The 17,833-nt window shown below is 41.9% G+C and overlaps 1 protein-coding gene across 4 annotated transcripts in view; it reads left to right on the top strand.

The window, feature by feature from the left end:
* homer3b (homer scaffold protein 3b) overlaps positions 1-17,833 on the top strand; it is a 62,372-nt gene that overhangs the window by 12,755 nt on the left and 31,784 nt on the right. The window lies entirely within an intron of this gene.

The following is a 17,833-nucleotide window of genomic DNA, read 5'->3' as shown; positions in this document are numbered from 1 at the left end:
AGTGGGTTTGGCGACGAATATGAAGCGAGGGCCAGCCAACGAGAGCATACAGGTCGCAGTGGTGGGTAGTATATGGAGCTTTGGTGACAAAATGAATGACACTGTGATAGACTGCATCCAATTTGCTGAGTAGAGTGTTGGAGGCTATTTTGTAAATGACATCGCCGAAGTCAAGGATCAGTAGGATAGTCAGTTTTACGAGGGTATGTTTGGCAGCATGAGTGAAGGATGCTTTGTTGCGAAATAGGAAGCCGATTCTAGATTTCATTTTGGATTGGAGATGCTTAATGTGAGTCTGGAAGGAGTGTTTACAATCTAACCAGACACCTAGGTATTTGTAGTTGTCCACATATTCTAAGTCAGAACTGTCCAGAGTAGTGATGCTGGGCAGCGATCGGTTGAAGAGCATGCATTTAGTTTTACTTGCATTTAAGAGCAGTTGGAGGCCACGGAAGGAGAGTTATATGGCATTGAAGCTCGTTTGGAGGTTAGTTAACACAGTGTCCAAAGAAGGGCCAGAAGTATACAGAATGGTGTCGTCTGCATAGAGGGGGATCAGGGAATCACCAGCTGCAAGAGCGACATCATTGATGTATACAGAGAAAAGAGTCGGCCCAAGAATTGAACCCTGTGGCACCCTCATAGATACTGCCAGAGGTCCGGACAACAGGCCCTCCGATTTGACACACTGAACTCTATCTGAGAAGTAGTTGGTGAACCAGGCGAGGTAGTCATTTGAGAAACCAATGCTGTTGAGTCTGCTGATAAGAATGTGGTGATTGACAGAGTCGAAAGCCTTGGCCAGGTTGATGAATACAGCTGCACAGTATTATCTCTTATCGATGGCGGTTATGATATCGTTTAGGACCTTGAGCGTGGCTGAGGTGCACCCATGACCAGCTCGGAAACCAGATTGCATAGCGGAGAAGGTACGGTGGGATTTGAAATGGTCGGTGATCTCTTTGTTAACTTGGCTTTCGAAGACCTTAGAAAGGCAGGGTAGGATAGATATAGGTCTGTGACAGTTTGGGTCTAGAGTGTCTCCCCTTTTGAGGAGGGGGATGACCGCGGCAGCTTTCCAATCTTTGGGGATCTCAGACGATATGAAAGAAAGGTTGAACAGGCTAGTAATAGGGGTTGCAACAATTGCAGCGGATAATTTTAGAGATGGTCCAGATTGTCTAGCCCGGCTGATTTGTAGGGGTCCAGAGTTTTCAGCTCTTTCAGAACATCGGCTATCTGGATTTGAGTGAAGGAGAAATTGGGGAGGCTTGGGCAAGTTGCTGAGGGATATTGACCGGGGTGGGGGTATCCTGGTGGAAAGCATGGCCAGCCATAGAAAAATGCTTATTGAAAATCTAAATTATCGTGGATTTATTGGTGGTGACAGTGTTTCCTAGCCTCAGTGCAGTGGACAGCTGGGAGGAGGTGCTCTTATTCTCCATGGACTTTACAGTGTCCCAGAACTTTTTTGGAGATTTGGTTTCTGCACTGAGATGAATTTACCCTGAAATTGTCCTCATAAATTATTGCATTGTGTCAAAGACATTGTGCCTTAACCAGTTGTCCCAAAAATAGGATTTGTTTTGCGTTGTGCAAGCTTGAGTAAAATTACACAAATTATATATGCCATGAAATGGTATTTTGTGGCCTATAGCTTATTGTTCAATGACAATTCTGAGGTTGAGGAAGTGCTGGCTAATTGCTGTTTTGGGGATCTTTGCTATTGCTTATGCATGTAATATTCTCTCTCCCTTTCACTTTAATTTCTTGACTACAGCATTTTGTCAGTCAGACATATGCAAGAGCCTACTGACCAAGTTAAGAGCCTGCACTTCATATTACAAGTGAAGATGATGCTAAGAAGGTTTTGAAAAGTTTCCAGATTATCGTTAACATTGTTAAGTTGTTGAGAATTCCATTTGATGAGAACATAATTTGGTCCCTGGAAAGGAATGTGTGGATTAAAGAATGTAACACCTTAGCACCTTGATAGAAGACCATATGTGAGCTGAGATGTCTACTTGTTGTTGAGTAGTAGTGAGTTAGCGTTTCCACCATGCTATTTTGGTATTTAGTTGTGTAGTGTCATGTTGCTGAAATGGCTGGACACTTTCGCTGGCTCAGGAATGTTGACGTGAGGCTCACTCGACTCTCAGGGGGGTCATAGGAATGAAACCCTTAAACTCATTTTGACTGTAGTTCTCCTTTTTCTCTCACACATTTTATTCTCTATACAAAAACAATAATCTAGGTTTCTGGAAAGGAATGGGGGCAATTCCACAGTAACAAAATTGCACTGAGACTCAGATTTTTCACTTAAAATGTATCAAACAAAAAACATTGATTTTAAAGTTTTAACAAACCATATAACTCTGTTCACAAGGACTACTTTTAACAATGTACACTGAACATTTTACAGAAACACGTTTACAGGAAGAACTGTGCAGATGCAAAGTTTCGTAACAGAATTTTGGTACAATTTATGTGACGACATTTTCCAAAAACGGTGTTAAATATCTGCTCCGAATTATGATTCAAGATGTCTGCAGAAAGAATGGGGTTTCAGCTATGACATGACACCGTGAGTTTGAAAGAAATTATATATTTTCGTTATTGAACTACTGTAGGTGAAATGGATTTACATTCCGAAACAGAATTGTGGTGACGGAATTTCATCATTGGTCCCTGATCTGTACCACACAGAAATACATATTTATGGTTATGAGTGTAATTCAGTTCATGGTGATGTATCCTAAATAGGTACACGGAGGTAGAAATCTGCACTATCCTCCTTTGCGTATTTGGTATTATTCTACACACTGGCTATTATTTTAAAGAGCTCGGCCACCAAACGACCAAATTATGTTGGTCCAGACAGGACCAAATCTGAATCAATCATAGACGTCTATGTTCCACAAGTTTGGACATCAAAGTAGAGCACAGTACAGCACAATAGAGTACAGTAGAGTTCAGGAGAGTATAGTTTAGTACAGTACATTAGTGTACTCAACTCTAGTATGCTCTACTGTCTACTGTACTGAACTCAATTCTACTGTACAGGACTATACTCTACTTTTCTTTACTGTACTGTGCTCTACTGTACTGTGCTGTGCTGTCCAAACTTGTAAAACATAGATGTCTGATCCGGACCAAATCTGAACCAATCATGGACCTCTATGTTTGGGGTAAATGAAGGCCGGTTCAGATGTATGGGGACGTTGAAATCAATGCTGGTCTGGACCAAAAAATGATGTCTGTGGACATTGAAATCAAGGCCAGGGCAGACTGACCAAATTACCGATTTGGTAACAGAATTTTCCATTTTAACCACTTAAGAATTCTTAAACTAAGTTGGTATCAGTAAAAACACTAATTAATTGGTAGGTCTACCTTTACTTCTTACTTCTCTGAACTTTTGTTATCCACCCTCATGAGGGAGAGAAATTAGAAAATATCTTAAAGATATGTTAGTTTTTGGTAACGGAATTTGAAGGCATCAGGCATTCTTAAGCTTACAGAAGCAAGAAAAAAATGTCAGCTAAATCTACTGTGCATTCGGAAAGTATTCAGACCCCTTGACTTTTTCCACATTCTGTTACGTTGCAGCCTTATTCCAAAATTGACCCAATTATTTTTTCCCTCATCAATCTACACACAATACCCCATAATGACAGTATTCAGATCCTTTGCTATGATACTCAAAATTGAGCTCAGGTGCATCTTGTTTCCATTGATCATCCTTGAGCTGTTTCTACAACTTGATTGGAGTCCACCTGTGGTAAAGCTCCGAAACAGGATTGTATAGAGGTACAGATCTGGGAAAGGGTACCAAAAAATGTCTGCAGCATTGAAGATCCCCAAAAACACAGTGGCTTCCATCATTCTTTTTTACATTTCAATTCTTAAATTGAAGTAGTTTGGAACCACCAAGTCTCTTCCTAGAGCTGGCCGCCCGGCCAAACTGAGCAATCAGGGGAGAAGGGCCTTTGTCAGGGAGGTGACCAAGAACCCGATGGTCACTTTGACAGGGCTCCAGAGTTCCTCTGTGGAGATGGTTGTCCTTTTGGAATGTTCTCCCATCTCTGCAACACTTCACCAATCAGGCCTTTATGGTAGAGTGGCCAGATGGAAGCCACTCCTCAGTAAATGGCACGACAGCCATCTTGGAGTTTGCCAAAAGGCACCTAAAGGACTCAGAGCAAAGTACAGAGAGATCCTTGATGAAAACCTGCTCCAGAGCGCTCAGGACCTAAGACTGGGGCGAAGGTTCACCTTTCCAAGAGGACAATGACTCTAAGCTCACAGCCAAGACAACACAGGAGTGGCTTCTGGACAACTCTCTGAATGTCCTTGAGTGGCCCAGCCAGAGCCCGGACTTGAACCTGATCGAACATCTCTGAAGAGACCTGAAAATAGCTGTGCAGCGATGCTCCCCATCCAACCTGACAGAGCTTGAGAGGATCTGCAGAAAAAAATGTGAGAAACTCCCCTGAAACAGGTGTGCCAAGCTTGTAGCGTCATACCCAAGAAGACTTGATGCTGTAATTACTGCCAAAGGTGTTCAACAAAGTACTAAGTAAATGGTCTGAATAATTTTGTAATATTTCCATTTTTTTATATATTTGCTAAAAAGGTGGAGAAAACAATTGAATCCATTTCAGAATAAGGCTGTGACGTAAAATTTTTTGGAAAATGTCAAGCGGTCTTAATATTTTCCGAATGCACTGTAAGTGTTGATATTTGTTGGCCGGGGTCTTTTATTCTTTACTTCAACATTGTTTTGAGGTTAAGACTTTTTCTGGTAAATGTTTTCTATGACTCCTTTTCTGTCAGTTGGACAAGAAATCAAAGCCTTTGCTTTATTCCAAATTTTTAGATTGGAAATGGTTCAAAAATGTATATATGCCTTAATCTCTCAAAATATAGACTCTTAGCTTTCATTTGACACCCACTTTGTCATGCTCCTATAAACTTCACACGTTGGTGCTCATGGGTCCTTTTACATGGAAATGACCATAGTCCCCTGAGTGTCATCCCCGTAATGCTTACAGCAGGGGTAACAACTTAGTCTCTTTACCTCAGGGGCCATTTATATAGTTGTCGGCGGAAAACATTGCGAAACAACTCGCATTATTCTATTACCTACATGCAATTATGGCACAAGATTACAAATAGCCTAATTGATTTCACAGTTGTGGAGTCATATTTTTTTAACATTTTTTTTAAATATATATCATCAGATCTTTTCAAATAATCAGAGGTATTATATGGGGGATGTTTACACCCCAGAACTTCTGCATGAAGTAGGTAATTTACAATCTTATATCGTTGTTCAAATGATTTTTCAGTATCAGAGTTTACCTGTGGTATTCTGCCAACTGTTTTCCCCATTGAAGATGTGTCCTTTGTAACATATATCCATACCAAGTGTAGTTTGGAACAGCTTGGTTTTATATTTCTGAGCTATTGCTTCCAGATAACTTATTTTGATGCTTTCATAGACCACAGAATAACTCATGGGTATTTTCGGGCAGCTGATCCGCATAGGGGGGCCATTTTACAGATCAGTGACTTTGGAAGATGAATTACTGAGGGAGCTTAAGCATGAGATGAAGATCCAAGTGAGGGGGATTAGCCAATGATGACACTGTCTCTGGGTGAACCCACACACCCACGGGTCACTGGGAAAGTGAGTTTTAGAGTTTAACTCAGAACGTGAGCAAGAAGCTAATGTCTAATGCTGTTTCACTGTAAATTCAGTTACTGATTTCAGAAAGAACCAATCAATATCACCTGCCTTCACTGCGAAAGGTTCAGAGTTAGACTTTTTTTTTTACACTGACTTACATTTGAAGTCAGTGTAATGAGGAGTAATGTTGATTGAGAGTAGGATCATTTTACCACAATGGACTTTCTTTTGTGCACTTGTTTTTCACTGAGAGGGTGTTTGTTTGGCTAGAATTTTACATTCTGTTGTCAAGTACTACTGACTCAAAACTGATGGACTGGCCTGATGCCAGCACATTTTTCTATTGGCCCTAAAAATGCACTGATTCCCACAGAAGTGATTTGACCAGATACAGAAAGGGGCCCATCCGTCGTCAACACCGCCCATGATTAATTCATTGTCGTGAAACGTTTAGATTAATTTATAATATATGGGCGTGCGTACAGCACGGGAAAGGTGATGAAATATAGATACGTGGGGAGAGCAGTAGTCTTTTCCTTCAGTTCCCTCCCTCTCATCCTGCTGGCTGCCAGCCCAGCAGCTGCTGTCCCACTCAGCTCGCTAGCCATCCGCTGCTCACCGTCCCCTCTGATCATACAGCTCCAACTTGTTTGTTTCAATGACTCCTTGTACGTTTCATGGTAATCAACTACAGTGTATATATAGGCTAGTCAATGCCAACACGCTCCTGGAATGTGTTACATATCGCTATACAATAGTACACGCTTGTTTTTCCATGAATCAGTTTCATGTAATAATGTACACAAATGTAATTCAGTTCATGCATGAGTATGGGTATGCATGTGTGTAGAGAGGCGGGGGCGGGGGAGGGGGGGGGCTGAATATGACCTGGAATAGGTTTACAATAATCTATCCGGACAACCCTGACTTTATTAAGACCTTTGCAGAGCAGTGCCATGTTGAATTGAAAATGTCACTGCCATATTTACCTCATCTCTAGGATACCTGTGCACAACACTGTAAGGGTGGTTTGACATGGCTGCGCAGAGGCTAGTAGAGCATTGAAGCATGTTGGTAGAACGTTGGCGGAGCGTTGAATTGACAGTTCGATGAGGCCCCCCCCCCCCCCCCCCCCGGGGTCCTCCTTGATCCTGCAGGGCAGCATGGAATGTGCCAGCTGGCCAGACAAAGGCCTGTGTCCCAGAAATGTGTGTCACGGTCACCCCTCCTCCACCCCCCCTGACTCCTCTCCACGGCTCTTTGCTTTCCCTTCTGAGGCCTCGCTTTTGGCTTCCAACCCACTCCCTCCCGGCCAGGGGGAGGGCTCAAGGCCCCATTTTCTCTCTCTTTTTCTCTCTCTCTCTGCCCACTCTTGCACTCAGACATGAGGCTTCACAGCGTGAGACATGGCTTCTTTAAAACCAAGCTCTCCTGGGCTCCTGTAGAACCTAGATCTGATCCTCTAATGGGAATGAATATGTACTGCATTTATGCTACAGGACTGATCTTCAGGAGGATTTGAATCCATGTTAATCTATACGTATCATCAAGTCTGTTTATTGTCTAGTCATAGTCACTTTACCCCTACCTACAAGTACATATTACCTCAATTACCTGGACTAACCTGTACCCCCACACATTAACTCTGTACTAGTACCCACTGTGTGTGTGTATATATATATATAGATATAGATATAGATAGATAGCCTGGTTATTGTTGTTTTAGTGTGTAACTTTTTTTTTGTTTATTTAGTCAATATTTTCTTAACTCTTATTTTTCTTAACTGCATTGTTGGTTAAGGGCTTGTAAGTAAACATTTCACGGTAAGGTGTATTCGGCGCATGTGGCAAATTACAATTGTATTTTATTTGAAGTCTCAACCTGATGCAACTTTGCACTCCGGAGAGATTGTCATTTTCTCAAACAGACTAAAAGGGATATTTTTTTACCTTTTTATTTAACGAGGCAAGTCAGTTAGGAACAAATTCTTATTTTCATTGACGGCCTAGGAACAGTGGATTAACTGCCTTGTTCAGGGTCAGAACGACAGATGTTTACTTTGTCAGCTCAGGGATTCGATCTTGCAACCTTTCGGTTACTAGTCCAACGCTCTAACCACTAGGCTGCGCTGCCGTCCACAATATGATGAAAGGTGGAGTATGAGATCAATTTGGCAATGTCTCCATGTTGTGACTGATTTAGCAGATAATCACCCAAACAGTTATTTATCCTAGTCAGGAATGAATAAGAAGTAGCCTAACTGAAATAAAAATGGGTTTTTGGTGCAAATACCAACAACAATCTGTCTTCTTTATCTGGCCTATATTCTGGTTTCAGTAAAATTGAAGTGATAGGCAAAAGGAAATGAGCCATTCCCTTATTGCAGTTGCAATTTTCCCTTGTTATTCCTTCTCCCTTAAAGTAAAAATATTATTTTTGGCATACATTGTGTTGTGCTCATTAAAATCAGTATAGCTAGGTGCTTGAACTGTAGGGGGAACCGAGACGAAAGTAACACTTGTTTTTTTTCCTAATTACTCAGAGATCGATAGAGCTTGAGACACCATATTTTATGACACCTTATGAACTCAGTCCCCTTCACCTTTTCCACATTTTTTTAACGTTACAGCCTTATTCTAAAATGGATTAAATCGTTTTTTCCTTAATCAATCTACACACAATACCCCAGTTAGCCAGCTAACTAGCGATTAGCATTAGTGGCTAACACGATTTAGCTTAACTTGCTAAGAAAATACAAACTAGCTGTTTGCAGATGTAAGAAACACAAACAAATATTGTAATTATAGAATGCATGTCGATTTATATTAAGGTCAAGCAACAACAAATGAGCTCTTTGAGTGACGGGGTGGGACTAGGTCTGTGGAAAGTGGCTTGGAGAGAGAGAGCGGAGAGGTATGACTCAAGTAGCGGAGTAAGCTATTAAAATGGACGTTACACACGGAGTATCACATTTAACAAACCAAACATTCAAATGCCATTATAGAAGGTAAAGTAAAAACCCAAACCGATCCGTGCATCAATACCGGTATATAGTAAAATACAGTATACCGCCCAGCCCTACGTAGGGTTGGTGCCAGGTTTCCTCCAAATGTGACGCTTGGCATTCAGGCCAAAGAGTTCACTCTTGGTTTCGTCAGACCAGAGAATCTTGCTTCTCATGGTCTGAGAGTCCTTTAGGTGCCGTTTGGCAAACACCAAGCGGGCTGTCATGTGCCTTTTTACTGAGGAGTGGATTCTGTCTGGCCACTCTACCATAAAGGCCTGATATGGTGAAGTGCTGTGAGATTGTTGTCCTTCTGGAAGGTTCTCCCATCTCCACAGAGGAACTCTGGAGCTCGGTCAGAGTGACCATCGGGTTCTTGGTCACTTCCCTGACCAATGCCCTTCTCCCCCGATTTCTCAGTTAGGCCAGGCAGCCAGCTCTAGGAAGTCTTGGTGGTTCCAAACTTCTTCCATTTCAGAATGATGGAGGCCACTGTGTTCTTGGGGACCTTCAATGCTGCAGACATTTCTGGTACCCTTCCCCAGATCGGTGCCTCGACACAATCCTGTCTTAGAGCTCTACGGACATTTCCTTCGACCTCATGGCTTGGTTTTTGCTCTGACATGCACTGTCAAATGTGGGACCTTATATAGACAGGTGTGTACCTTTCCAAATCTTTTACAATCAATTGAATTTACCACAAGTGGACTCCAATGAAGTTGTAGAAACATTTCAAGGATGATCAATGGAAACAGGATGCGCCTGAGCTCAATTTCGAGTCTCATAGCAAAGGGTCTGTATACTTACACTACCGGTCAAAGGTTTTAGAACACCTACTCAAGTGTTTTTTTGTTATTTTTACTATTTTCTACATTGTAGAATAATAGTGAAGACATCAAATCTCTGAAATAACACATATGGAATCATGTAGTTACCAAAAAAGTGTTAAAGAAATCAAAATATATTTTATTAGGCGCCCTTTCCCTTGATGACAGCTTTGCACACTCTTGGCATTTTCTCAACCAGCTTCACCTGGAATGCTTTTCCAATACTCTTGAAGGAGTTCCCACATATGCTGAGCACTTGTTGGCTGCTTTTCCTTCACTCTGCGGTTCAATTCATCCCAAACCATCTCAATTTGGTTGAGGTCGGGGATTGTGGAGGCCAGGTCATCTGATGCAGCACTCCATCACTCTCCTTCTTGGTAAAATAGCCCTTACACAGCCTGGAGGTGTGTTGGGTCATTGTCTTGTTGAAAAACAAATGATAGTCCCACTAAGCCCAAACCAGATGGGATGGCGTATCGCTGCTGAGTGCTGTGGTAGCCATGCGGGTTAAATGTGCCTTGATTTCTGAATAAATCAGTGTCACCAGCAAAGCACCACCACAGCATAACACCTCCTTCTCCATGCTTTATGGTGGGAAATACACATGTGGCGATCATCCGTTCACCCACACCATGTCTCACAAAGACACGGGGTTGGACCCAAAAATTTTGACTCATCAGACCAAAGGACAGATTACCACCCGTCTAATGTCCATTGCTTGTGTTTCTTGGCCCAAGCAAGTCTCTTATTCTTATTGGTGTCCTTTAGTAGTAGTTTCTTTGCAGCAATTCGACAATGATGGCCTGATTCACACAGATGTGTCTGTTACTTTAACTCTGTGAAGCATTTATTTGGGCTGCATTCTGAGACTGATAACTCTAATGAACTTATCCTCTGCAGCAGAGGTAACTCTGGGCCTTCCATTCCTGTGGCGGTCCTCATGAGAGCCAATTTCATCATAGCAATGTTTTTGCGACTGCATTTGAAGAAACTTTCAAAGTTCTTGAAATGTTCCGTATTGACTGACCTTCATGTCTTAACCTCTCTAGGGTATGTGGGACGAATCGTCCCACCTACTCAACAGCCAGTGGAATCCCGTGGCGCGATATTCAAATACCTTAGAAATGCTATTACTTCAATTTCTCAAACATATGACTATTTTACACCATTTTAAAGACAAGACTCTCGTTAATCTAACCACACTGTCCGATTTCAAAAAGGCTTTACAACGAAAACAAAACATTAGATTATGTCAGCAGAGTACCCAGCCAGAAATAATCAATAATAATCAAGCTAGCATACAATGTCACATAAACCCAAACCACTGCTAAATGCAGCACTAACCTTTGATGATCTTCATCAGATGACACTCCTAGGACATTATGTTATACAATACATGCATGTTTTGTTCAATCAAGTTCATATTTATATCAAAAACCAGCTTTTTACATTAGCATGTGACGTTCAGAACTAGCATACCCACCGCAAACTTCCGGTGAATTTACTAAATTACTCACGATAAACGTTCACAAAAAACATAACAATTATTTTAAGAATTATAGATACAGAACTCCTTTATGCAATCGCTATGTCCGATTTTAAAATAGCTTTTCGGCAAAAGCACATTTTGCAATATTCTGAGTAGATAGCCCGGCCATCATGGCTAGCTATTTTGACACCCACCAAGTTTGGTACTAACCAAACTCAGATTTACTATAAGAAAAATTGGATTACCTTTGCTGTTCTTCGTCAGAATGCACTCCCAGGACTTCTACTTCAATAACAAATGTTGGTTTGATTCAAAATAATCCATAGTTATGTTCAAATATCCTCTGTTTTGTTCGTGCGTTCAAGACACTATCCGAAGGGTGACGCGCCCGACGCGTTTCATGACCAAAAAATTCTAAATATTCCATTACCGTACTTCGAAGCATGTCAACCGCTGTTTAAAATCAATTTTTATGCGATTTTTCTCGTAAAAAAGCGATAATATTCCGACCGGGAAACCCTGTTTTCGTTCAAAGACGAAAAAATTAAAACATGGTGTCGGCTCGTGCACGCGCCTTCCCAGTCTCATTGTTCTCTGATCGACCACTATCCAAATGCGCTACTGTTTTTCAGCAATGGGCTGCAGAGTCATCATTCACCATTCTGCCGCCTTCTGAGAGCCTATGTGAGCCGTAGGAAGTGTCACGTTACAGCAGAGATCCTTAGTTTTCAATAAAGAGAGTGTAGAAGGCCAAGAAATGGTCAGAGAGGGCACTTCCTGTAAGGAATCTTCTCAGGTTTTTGCCTGCCATATGAGTTCTGTTATACTCACAGACACCATTCAAACAGTTTTAGAAACTTTAGGGTGTTTTCTATCCAAATCAAACAATTATATGCATATTGTAGTTTCTGGGCAGTAGTAATAACCAGATTAAATCGGGTACGTTTTTTATCCGGCTGTGCAAATACTGCCCCCTACCCTAGAGAGGTTAAAGTAATGATGGACTGTCGTTTCTCGTTGCTTATCTGAGCTGTTCTTGCCACAATATGGCTATCTTCTGTATACCACCCCTCCCTTGTCACAACACAACTGATTGGCTCAAACGCATTAAGAAGGAAAGAAATTTCACAAATTAACTTTTAAGAAGACACACCTGTTAATTGAAATGCATTCCAGGTGACTACCTCATGAAGCTGGTTGAGAGAATGTCAAGAGTGGGCAAAGCTGTCATCAAGGCAAAGGGTGGCTATTTGAAGAATCTAAAATATATTTGGATTTGTTTATCACTTTTTTTGTTTACTACATGATTCCATATGTGTTATTTCATAGTTTTGATGTCTTCGCTATTCTTCTACAATGTAGAAAATAGTAAAAATAAAAACCCTTGAATGAGTAGGTGTTCTAAACTTTTGACTAATTGTGTATATCAATAAGGTATTTCTGTTTTTCATTTTTAATAAATTAGCAAACATTTTTAAAAACCTGTTTTCGCTTTGTTGTTATGGGGTATTGTGTGTAGATTGAGGACTTTTTTTATTTAATCAATTTTAGAATAAGGCTGTAAAGTAACAAAATGTGGAAAAGGGGAAGTGTCTAAATACTTTCCGAATCCACAAAACATTAAGAACACCTGCTCTTTCCTTGACATAGTGACCATGTGAATCCAGGAGAAAGCTATGATCCCTTAGTGATGTCACAAATCCATTTCAATCAGTGTAGATGAAGTGGAGGAGACTGGTTAAAGAATGATTTTTAAGCCTTGAGACGATTGAGACATGGATTGGGAATGTGCGCCACTCGGAGGGTGAATGGGCAAGACAAAGGTTTGAAGTGCCTTTGAACGGGGTATGGTAGTAGGTGCCAGGTGCACCGAATTGTGTCAAGAACTGTAACGCTGCTGGGTTTATCACGATCAACAGTTTTCTGTGTGTTTCAAGAATGGTCCACCACCCAAAGGACATCCATCCAACTTGACACACCTGTCCTCTACCATTAGCAACTGTAATTTCATTTGTAGGGTAAATTAGTTGAAATTAAATAGACAGAGAACAGAACTACCACAATGTTACTCCCGCCCTTGCCGGCAGTTACAAAAGTAACACAGCCTTGGGAGGGAAGTAACAGCTGGCAAGAAGTGCACAATATCTGTCTTATCTCCATGTTTTTGGTATGTAATGCTTGTTACTTTCAACAAATGTAATATCAGCCATGATTTCACGTGTGTCGATTTGAAATAATTAATATTATAGGTTCTAAGTTTATGAAAATGAACCATGTGTCAACATTGCAATGTTGTTCAACGACAATATTTTGTCTTACAATATGAATCAAACTCAATTGGATCACATAATCGCTATATTAACGCTACTTTTCTCAACTCACTTTAATGGGAATGTAGAAGATGTTTTTCACCATTTTCAGTGACTATTCATGGTTAGCCCTACCAATCAGGCACGCTCCAGCTCTCCTGGAGCAGATCCATCAAGTCAATTGATTAAGGCATAATTCTAATGTCATATATAAGTTTCAAACATTGTCACATGTTGCTATTTTGCAAACATTTATAAAAGCAATATGAACTAGAGGAGACAATGGCCTCTGTTTTAAACGTTTATTTTCTTTTATTCCAGATCATCAGATTGCATTGTTACTTCCGTCCCACCTGTCTTTCCTGTAACTTCTCCCAGGCTAACACCCAAGATTAGCTAGCATGACACTTGATACTTATGCTGGCATTTAGTTGCCAAGTTACCAACTTTTTGTTGGTAACTTGGCGAAACATGGTCAGACTGGGCTGTTATTTTGCAAGGAGGTTGTCCTCCGAATTAATAACGTGCCGACTTCATTACATCATTCTAGCTTCTTTGTTATCTGAGAAAATGGGGCATGTTACTTTCGTCCTGGTTCTCCCCTACATTGCATAGATGAACATTGTATAAACTCATCTAGTTGTGTAATGTTGCATTATCTTGTAATGTGTTTGAATCTCCCTACAACATCTGGTAATGGATGTCCTTGACTTTCTGCTTTTATTTTCTTCTAAGAGAGATACAATTGACCCTTTACTGTTGTAACCTCGGACAACATTTTCTCAAAAGAACCGCTGTCAAAATCCCCTCACAATGATCTCAAACTTTGTTTTTAATACACAATGAAATTGAACACACTATCCCTTGCTAATCAGGAAATTCTCGGGTATGTTGTGGTGGACTGTAATTACAATTGCTTCGCGGAAACCTGGTAAAATTGTTTGTAGTGTGGATAGCCACTGCATGTCTCTGAATTCACTGTCAGCATGCAGTCAAAGCTATTAACCACTTTAAGCTAACTAGCTAGTGCTTTCATTGTATCCTGATGTCGACAGCAGATGGGAGTTGTGTTCATAACACGGCTAGCTAGAAAGCCAATATGAGGGTCAGCGCTCAGGCTAGAATGAACGGCGGCCGCTGCGTGGGAGAGAGAATATCTGTAGAGTTCAAAAAGTACTTGCACTCAAAACCATGAACAGGAGTAACCCAAGGAAGCTGAGATGCAAAAATAATATAATACAAAAAGTGAAAGGTGCTAATAAAAACAATGTACTGGACATACGTTTCGGTTTTATGCTTTTATTAGTGCTGTAGAAACAAATTAAGAAGACACGTACTTAAGACCTGCTGTGTGTAACAAGCGCAACAGGAGCAAAAAGATAGTTCATTAGAGACTGGCGAATCGGGAATATATAGAAGAGTATCACAAATCGATAATTCAACTGTGTAGACATTTTAAGTACAAGTTCCATCGGGCTTAGCACTGGAGAAGGTGCTCATCCTATATTGCATTTGCAGTTTGAGAGAACACAGTCAATGGCACAGAACGTAAGATCATTCACAGCATGATTAGCCTCATAAAAATGTCTGGCCACTGGTGATTTTAGGTCATTTCTTCAGATGGCACTGCGACGCTTATTATTGCGTAACCGTAGTTGCCTACGTGTAATAAATCCAATAAATAAAATGTTATTGGTCACATACACGTGTTTAGCAGATGTTATTGCAGGTGTAGCGAAATGCTTGCTTTTCTAGCTCCGACAGTGCAGTAATATCTAACAATTTCACAACATATACCTAATACACACAAATCTAAGTAAAGGAATGGAATTAAAAATATATAAATATATGGACGGGAAATGTCAGAGTGGCATAGACTAAGATACAGTAGAATAGAATACATATGAGATGAGTAATGCAAGATATGCAAACATTGTTAAAGTGACTAGTGTTCCACTTATTAAAGTGGCCAGTGATTTAAAGTCTATGTATATAGGCAGCAGCCTCTGTGCTAGTGATGTCTATTTAACAGTCTGATGGCCTGGAGAGAGAAGCTGTTCAGTCTCTCGGTCCCAGTTTTGATGCACCTGTACTGACCTCACCTTCTGGATGATAGCGGGTTGAACAGGCAGTGGCTTGGGTGGGTTGTCCTTGATGATCTTTTTGGCCTTCCTGTGACACTGGGTGCTGTAGGTGTCCTGGAGGGCAGGAAGTGTGCCCCTGGTGATATGTTGGGCAGACCGCACCACCCTCTGGAGAGCCCTGCGGTTCCAGGCGGTGCAGTTGCCGTACCAGGCGGTGATACAGCCCGACAGGATGCTCTCAATTGTGCATCTGTAAATGTTTTAGGCGCTGTTGCACCTTCTTCACCACACTGTCTGTGTGGGTGGACCATTTCAGTTTGTCAGTTATGTGTACGCCGAGGAACTTTAAGCTTTCCACCTTCTCCACTGCAGTCCACGATCATCTCCTTTGTTTTATTGACATTGAGTGAGAGGTTATTTTCTTGGCATCACACTCCCAGAGCCCTCACCTCCTCCCTGTAGGCTGTCTCATCATTGTCGGTAATCAAGCCTACTACTGTTGTGATGTCTGCAAAGTTGATGATTGAGTTGGAGGCCTGCTTGGCCACACAATCATGGGTGGTGAACAGGGAGTACAGGAGGGGGCCGAGCACACACCCTTGTGGGGCCCCAGTGTTGAGGATCAGTGAAGTGGAGGTGTTGTTTCCTAGCTTCACCACCTGTGGGCGGCCGGTAAGGAAGTCCAGGACCCAGTTGCACAGGGCGGGGTTCAGACCCAGGGCCTCGAGCTTAATGATGAGCTTGGAGGGTACTATGGTGTTGAATGCTGAGCTATAGTCAATGAACAGCATTCTTACATAGGTATTCCTCTTGTCCAGATGGGATAGGACAGTGTGCAGTGTGATGGCGATTGCACCGTCTGTGGATCTATTGGCGCGGTAAGCAAATTGAAGTGGGTCTGGGGTGACAGGTAAGGTAGAGGTGATATGATCCTTGACTAGTCTCTCAAAGCACTTCATGATGACAGAAGTGAGTGTTATGGGGCGATAGTCATTTAGTTCAGTTACCTTAGCTTTCTTGGGTACAGGAACAATGGTGGCCATCTTGAAGCATGTGGGGACAGCTGACTGGGATAGGGAGAGTTTGAATATGTCCGTAAACACACCAGCCAGCTGGTTTGCGCATGCTCTGAGGACGCGGCTTGGGATGCCGTCTGGGCCGGCAGCCTTGCGAGGGTTAACATGCTTAAATGTCTTACTCAAGTCGGTCACGGAGAAGGAGAGCCCAGAGTCCTTCGTAGCGGGCCGCGTCGGTGGCACTGTGTTATCCTCAAAGCGGGTGAAGGTGTTTAGCTTGTCCGGAAGCAAGATGTCGGTGTCCGCGACGTAGCTGGTTTTCCTTTTGTAGTCCCTGATTGTCTGTAGACCCTGCCACATACGTTCATGTCTGAGCCGTTGAATTGCGACTCCACTTTGTCTCTATATTGATGTTTTGCCTGTTGGATTGCCTTGCGGCAGGAATAACTACACTGTTTGTATTCTGCTATATTCCCAGTCACCTTGCCATGGTTAAATGCAGTGGTTCGCACTTTCAGTTTTGCGCGAATGCTGCCATCTAGCCACGGTTTCTGGTTAGGAAGGTTTTAATAGTCACAGTTGGTACAACATCTCCTATACACTTCCTGATAAACTCAGTCACCGTATCAGTATATTTGTCAGTATTATTCTCGGAAGCTACCCGGAACATATCCCAGTCCGTGTGATCAAAACAATCTTGAAGCGTGGATTCAGATTGGTCAGACCAGCGTTGAATAGTCCTTAGCATGGGTACATCCTTTTTGAGTTTCTGCCTACAGGAAGGGAGGAGCAAAATGAATACCAGTGTATTGCAAGCCTCATGGACAAGACAGTAGATACACTACATTGTTAGATCCACAGGCAATTAATCTATTGATGGTGTATTCTTTATTTGTAATGAACGATCTGAAGGTGTTGGACTTTGTAATACCTGTACAGGCCACACAATTGTGACGGGAAGAAACCGCGGGCATCATCCAAACATTCCTTAGGAGATTTCGATAAGTTGTAAGTGACAGGGCCACCAGCATGTCCTTTACGCCTCGATCACACCGACAGTGTCATTGCATTTTGGTACACCAGAAGTACGTTCATTTCCAATGGAATGCTGCGTTTGCCTTGCAGCGTTGTGTTGCAGAGGCAGTTGCAGTGCGTTCTGTGTGGTGAATACGTTGGATTTATCAAACATGGAACATCTGCGTCAAACTATGCGTAGATGGCTTGACAGAAATGGTAGCAAAAGGTGAATGTTGAACTTTTGTTGCACACATGTAGATGCTGCTGCGTACCATTTTGCGCAATTACGCTGAAGGTATAATCGAGGCACTACGCATACTTTCGATAAATCCAACATATGCACCACACAGAACGCCCTGAAACTGCCTCTGCAACGCAATGCTGCAAGGCAAAC

Source organism: Salmo salar, chromosome 10 (genome assembly GCF_965601325.2).
Source record: "Salmo salar chromosome 10, fSalSal1, whole genome shotgun sequence".
Taxonomy (NCBI): domain Eukaryota; kingdom Metazoa; phylum Chordata; class Actinopteri; order Salmoniformes; family Salmonidae; genus Salmo; species Salmo salar.
The sequence above is the reverse complement of the archived record's forward strand: the minus strand, read 5'-3'. Positions and strand labels throughout refer to the sequence as shown.